Genomic DNA, 7551 nt, shown 5'->3' with positions numbered 1-7551 from the left:
ACTTCTTAGATACCAACTATATGAAATATATTATGTCAAAAAAAAAAAAAAAAAAAAAAAAAAAAATCCAGGGTAACTAAAACAATCCTGAATAATAAGATAAACTGTGGGAGGTGTTGCCTTCCCTTACCCTAAGTTTTACTAGGGAGCTATAGTAATAAAAACAAAATGGCATTGGCATAAAAACAGACACACCTATTAATGGAACTGAACTGAAGATCTAGACATAAATCCACACACCTATGGACACCTGGTTTTTGATAAAGAAGTTGGATAAAATATACCCTGGACAAAAAGACAGAATCTTCAACAAATGATGTTGGTCATACTGGATGTCTGTGTATAGGAGAATGCAAATAGATCCAAACCTATCACCCTGCACAAACTCAACTCCAAATGGATCAAAGACCTCAACATAAAACCAGGTACATTGAACCTGATAAAAGAGAAGTGGGCAATAGCTTTGAACTCACTGGTACAGCCAAAGACTTTCTGATCAGAATACCTTTAGCACAGACACTAAGATCATCAATTAATAATTTGGACCTCATGAAACTAAAATGTTCCTGTAAGACAAAGAACATCATTAGTGAGACAAAACTTCAGCCTACAGAATGGGAAAAGATTTTTTTTTTAGCAAGTCCACACCTGATAGAGGGACAATATCCAAAATATATAAAAAGATGTTTAGAGACTCAATTTCAGAAAACAAATAACCCTATGTTAAAAAATTGGATTCAAATGTGAACAGAATTATCAATAGTGGAAACTCAAATAACCAAGAAACACTTAAAGAAATGCTCTACATCCTTAAGCATTAAATCAATGCAAATCAAAATTATATTGAGATTTTATTTTGCACCCATAAAAAATGCCTAAGATCAGCCGGGAGTGGTGGCGCATGCCTTTAATCCCAGCACTTGGGAGGCAGAGGCAGGAGGATTTCTGAGTTTGAGGCCAGCCTGGTTTACAGAGTGAGTTCCAGGACAGCCAGGGCTACACAGAGAAACCCTGTCTCGAAAAAACAAAAAAAAAAACAAACAAAAAAAAATGCTTAAGATCAATGAAACAAGTGTCAGCTCATGCTGGCAAGAATGTGGAGTAAGGGAAACACACTCATCCATTGCTGGTGAGAACAAGAAGCTGCGAATTGCTCTACCTCATGATCTAGCTTTATCACTTGGGTATGCTCATCCCACCACAGAGACACTTGCTCAGCCATGTTCATTGCTGCTCTATTCATTATATCTAGAAATTGAAAACAACTTAGAAGTCCTCCAACAGATTAATAAATAAAGAATATGGTAACACACAATGGAGTATTACCTTTCCTTTAATTGAAAATAATTTTTTTTATCAGATAATAAATCTTTGAGTATGTTTTCCTTTCTTTCTACTCCCAATTTCTTCCCATTAAATCATCAAAATCCTGAAATTCCCAGGAAAGTGGATGGAACTGTTACTTTATTTATTTAGTTTATTTATGTGTTTTGTTATTCATTTACTTCTTTATTTTTTATGTTCTTATTTTTCAAGTCTTTGTGTATATATTATGTCTCTCAGTTTAGAGTTTTTATGGGATCCTTCACGTTCATACTAGTAAGTTTCTACATATAACCGTTTCTTGTATTTTTTCTTGGGCTTTTTTCCTTCTTACTTGCTTTGCTTTATAAATGTGTTAGTTATTCCATATTATCATATTTTATTATATCCCTTAGAAGCCTGTGAATATTGACCCTCAGGTTTATATGTCTCACAGGTTTAGACATATAAACTATGACTGACAAAGAATGATGGCTTTTTGAAAGTACTTGTTTTTTCTAAGAGGAATCTTCACTGTCCTTTGTTGGGTCTTTTCATGAGCATTTACCTCTATGGGACTTCTAAGTACTTAACATATTTTTTTCTATGTTAGTACATATATATCAACATTGTCAATTTTCTTATATGCTTATAAAGCATAATTATTGTTGATAGTTTAAAAGTCTGACTTATATTTCCCAGCACATGAACATAGTTAAATATATTTCATCCTATGCAATTAATATTTCCATCATTATTCTGTCAGAAATATAGGGACTTTTAGAGACATCAGTGTGTTCTTGTCTTGTTTTGGCCCCTCATTTACTCTAGTCCTGTGTGTCCATACCCTTTTCTTCATTACTGCCTCTTTGTCCTTTATTTCCCTTTGTTTATATCCTCCCAATCCATTTTCTGTTGTCTTCCTATTCTTCTGTGGAAATGTCCTGGTCCTGATTTGTAGATTTCCTCATTATGTAATTTTTATCATCATCTCTGTTTATCTTCTTCTTTAATTTTTTAAAGTTGGATTTTTTACTTTTAATTTTAATTGCATTTCTTCAACACAATCACTGCCTTATATAACTTACTACTTAAACACAGACTTTCTATCAAAAAAATACTTTTGAAACTAAAACATTAGCAAATGAATCTGAAGTACCTGCTGAGTCTCTTGCTAGGCGTGGCTGGAGAAATGATATCAGTAATCATAACTGCCATTCGAACTTGGACTTAGACGTGTAGTATTCTCTACCTAATCCTACTTATTCAAGTCATATCTTCCAATTTTTAACTTCAGAATACACAGGATAACATGAGGAAGACAGATAATCACCCAAAGATCAAACTCTTTTCAGCTTCTTGCCCAAATGGGAAGGCATGGCAGCCTTGTGAATTGGGTGAAGTTCAAAGGCAAGTTTCTCTGTATGCCTGAATAAAACACATTCAGAGTCATTCCAGCTCTACCGTCTCATATGCTGAGAGTTCTGATTTTATCACTGTAGGGTACACTGTGCTTAGTACACTTTGTGCTTAATGAGGTTCTGTTTAGGCATAAAGCTCAGCTCTGAGTTCCTTGGAATCTGAACCATCATTATTTCCAAACCCTTGCCAAGCATGTGATCTGTTGTTCTGCTGCAGCTTTCTTTCAAGGAAGATTGGGAGGGTTTTTCTTTTGGCTGTGCTAGTTAAAACAAAAGCAATCTTGGGTTTTTCAAACTCACTTTATTTTTTAAAAAGTTAGTACTGACTTTTGCAAACCATTAGGTTTTTCTTGTTCTTCTTGTTGTTGTTGTGTTTTTGTTGTTTTGTTTTTTTGTTCTTTTTGATGGGGGGCATCTCATAATGTAGCCATGTCCTGAAACTTGCTATGTAGACAAGTTTTCACCTCAAATTCATAGAGGTCCTCCTGACTCTGCATTTTGAGTATTGGAATTAAAGATGTAGTCCACATGTCTGGCTCATTAGGATCTGTTGGAAGGTTTTTAAGAAAATGTTTTGTAAGAGTCATTTCCAACTTTTATTGAAATATTTATTTTTGTTATTTGTATATATATATATGTGTGTGTATATATATATATATATATATATATATATATATATATATATATATATATACTCATGTATCTGTGTAAGTGCTATGTGTGTGATGTTAGTGGTGGCCAGAAGAATGACATCACATCTCTTCGAACTGAAGTTCCTGATGATTGTGAGCCAGCCAGTATGTGTGACAGGGATTGAATTTAGGTCCTCTGGAAAAGTACACAGCCCCAAGATAAGTTTTATTTAAAATTTTACTTTAATTTTAAAAATATGCTACAATTATGGGTAAACTGGGAAAATAAGTCATCTCCCCCTGTTTATAGAATCTAAGCCATGCCTTGTGAGGTAGTAATTGTGTCTGGGATCAATTTTCCTAATACATACATTAAAAAAATATGAGACGGTAGGGCTGGAATGACTCTGAATGTGTTTTATTCAGGCATACAGAGAAACTTGCCTTTGAACTTCACCCAATTCACAAGGCTGCCATGCCTTCTCATTTGGGTAAGAAGCTGAAAAGGGTTTGATCTTTGGGTGATTATCTGTCTTCCTCATGTTATCCTGTGTATTCTGAAGTTAAAAATTGGAAGATATGACTTGAATAAATAGGATTAGGTAGAGAATACTACATGTCTAAGTCCAAGTTCGAATGGCAGTTATGATTACTGATATCATTTCTCCAGCCATGTCTAGCAAGAGACCCAAAGAAACAATCAACTACTATGCATTTTCCCTGGTAAATCAGGGAGGTCAGGTCACTTCTTGTGAATACACAGGTGGCCAAAAGCAACTCATAGAAGAAAGAGTTTATTTTGGAATACACTTCCAGAAGGACAGTCCATATTGGCCAGGAAGGGACAACGTGATGGTAGGAGTGAGAGACCAGATTTTTTTTTTGGTTCAGACTCCATCTTAGAGAACCTGACCTAACGTTGAACTTGAGTTAATTAACAGGCCAGTACCTAATACCAGTTTCCAGGTTAACCCCCAACAAAACCTGCATCTAGAACCAGTTTCCAAGTTGCCCCCCAACAATACCTGCATCTAACACCAGTTTCCAGGTTATTCCCCAACAAATCTATACCCCCCAGGTTACAAGCCCATCCCTGTCACTTCACTTTCTAACAACTACCAATTAAGAAAATTGCTGAAGTTAAGTTTATGTTTAGCTCCTAGCACCAGCCAATTAAAGGCCATAATGGGCCCCCCAACCAGATATGTATCAGGCTAGATACCCTATTCTTGCCTCTTTATATATTTGCTTGAAACTGGGCTCGGGGGCTCCTTCTTGTTCTCCTGCTTGAGAGACAGTGGTGTGGCCCAAACTCGAGATTGAATAAAGAGACCCCAATGCAATTGCATCTAGATCAGCTCCTTGTTGGTTTTTTTGAGGGGTTCACAAACATTTCCTGACACAACAGAATCAGAAAGTTGGATGGTTACATTTTTATCAATATATAAGGAGAGAGGGAGGGCAGGAATTGGAGTAAAGCTATAAAACTCAAAAGCCCACCCCCTACTTTCTCCAGTGAGGCCATGCCTCTTAAATGATCCATTATATTTAGAAACAATGCTACTGAGAGGCCAAACCTCCATCTTCGGACTGGCCTCCATCTTAAAGGAAAAAAAAAAAAAAGCCTGAGAACTTGACCTAGAGCAGAACCCAAGCTGCATCCACATACCAGGAAGGTCTTGTCCTTGGCTAGAGTTACTCCCTAGCTACTTCCAACAGTCAAAGATTATTCAGATATACTTTCAGACCATTTGTGATTGTATATGGTCTTACTTCAGAGCTCCCACTTGTCCACTTACAACAGTCATTAAATTAAAGGCTTGCTGGGCTGGACTCCCTTACTTACTTCACTTTTCTATTAGACCTTGTCCTGATGATAGTTCAGGGCTGCTTCACCGAACAGTTTTGTGGGTCAATTGTAAGCCCAAACTCATTTGTAATAAAAAGACACTAATGTGATTACATTGAAAATGGCTCCTTGGTGGTCTTTTGGGTTCACAAATGCTTCCTGGCATAGCACTACCATCTAGGAACCCATGGTGGACATCTCTCATTTAGAATACCACATTTCCCCTTGTGCCTGTATCATAGAAATACCACTCTTTCCTGAGCTGAGGTGATCTCTTCTTATGTATTCATGATGGCAAGATAACATGACACACTCATGATTGTGGTGTTTGAGCATGGCTTAAATTATATATTTGGGCACTGAAGATTAATCAGAGTATATTATAGTTGACAGGATGTGGAACAGTACAGGGAAAGTATCACAGTAAAGATTTAAGGCCATTTTTACTATGTTAATTATGCCAGTCAATGAGCATGGGAGATCATTGCATCTTCTGAGGTCTTCTTCAATTTCTTTCTTCAGAGACTTGAAGTTCTTGTCATATAGATCTTTCACTTGTTTGGTTAGAATCACACCAAGATATTTTATATTATTTGTGACTATTATAAAAGGTGTCATTTTCCTAATTTCTTTCTTAGTCTGTGTATCCTTTAAGTAGAGGAAGGCTACTGGTTTGTTTGAGTTAATTTTATATCCAGCCACTTTGCAGAAGTTGTTTATGAGCTGTAAGAGTTCTCAGGTGGAAGTTTTGGGGTCACTTAAGTATACGATCATCTCATCTGCAAGTATTGATATTTTGACTTCTTCCTTTCTAATTTGTATCCCTTTGACTGCTTTTTGTTGTCTAATTGCTCTGGCTAGAACATCAGGAACTGTATTGAATAGATAGGGGGAGAGTGGGCAGCCATGTCTTGTCCCTGATTTTAGTGGGATTGCTTCAATTTTCTCACCATTTAGTTTGATGTTGGCTATTGGTTTGCTGTATTTTGCTTTTATTAGAGCAACCTACAAATTCAATGCAAAAACCCATCAAAATTCCAACTCAATTTTTAACATAGATAAAAAGATACATCTGGGAATAACAAAAAATTCAGGATAGTGAAAACTATTCTCAACAATAAAAGAACTTCTAGGGGAATCACTGACCTTAAACTGTACTACAGAGCAATATTGATAAAAATCACATGGTATTGGTACATATATTGGCAGGTAGTTCAATGGAATAGAATTGAAGACCCAGAAATAGACCCACATTTGATCTTTGACAGAGAAGTCAAAACCATCCATAAAATTCATAAAATTGCACAGCTTCTGTAAGGCAAAGGACACTGTCAATAGGACAAAACAGCAACCAACAGATTGGGAAAAGATCTTTACCAATCCTAAATCCAATAGAGGGCTAATATCCAATATATACAAAGAACTCAAGAAGATAGACTCCAGAGACTCAAGTAATCCTATTAAAAATGCGGTACAGAGCCAAACAAAGAATTCTCAACTGAGGAATCTCAAATGGCTGAGAAGCACCTGAAAAAATGTTGAACATCCTTAGTCATCAGGGAAATGCAAATCAAAACAACCCTGAGATTCCACCTCACACCAGTCAGAATGGCTAAGATCAAAAGTTCATGTGACAGCATTTGCTGGTGAGGATGTGGAGAAAGAGGAACACTCCTCCATTGTTGGTGGGATTGCAAGATGGTACAAGCACTCTGGAAATCAGTCTGGCAGTCCCTCCCAAAATAGGACATTGGCACAGACCCTTTTTGGTCCCTGTCTTCATAGAATGGGTCTCTAGTTGCAGGTGGACAAGGAGTCAGTGAATGAGAAACAGAAGCGACAGGAGAGATTGTGTAGAATCTGAGTGCATTTTCACAAAGTGAGCACCAGTCTTATATAATACAGAAAACAAAGGGGTAGGATGCCACAGCAGGAAAAGTACATTGAAGTTACCTGACACAAAACAAAGGAATGACTTCAAAAGGACTTATAGGAACCAGGTAATATTTACAGTAAAGATAAAACAGCCCTGCCTAGGGTCAGCTAATGACAGGTAAGGATTTCACACCTAATCACAGTCTGTGCTACTCCTTTGAGCCTCTAGAAAGGTAGCACCAGGGGGTTCTGCTCTTGCAGACCTTCTCATGACTAATGCAATACCACAAACCCCCTATTTCCTAGGCCTTGATAAATTCTTGCATGAGTGTAACTTGGCTGTTCTTTAAAGTATCTGTGGGGAATCTCCATTTGTCAGAAGAATTCACCAACTTGCTTCTAATGTGCAATGTAGCCTCCTATACCTAGCTGTAGTGAAGATTCCTGTCTCAGTGGGATTCCCTAACTCTTT

Source organism: Mus caroli, chromosome 11, assembly GCF_900094665.2.
Source record: "Mus caroli chromosome 11, CAROLI_EIJ_v1.1, whole genome shotgun sequence".
Taxonomy (NCBI): Eukaryota; Metazoa; Chordata; class Mammalia; order Rodentia; family Muridae; genus Mus; species Mus caroli.
The sequence above is the reverse complement of the archived record's forward strand: the minus strand, read 5'-3'. Positions refer to the sequence as shown.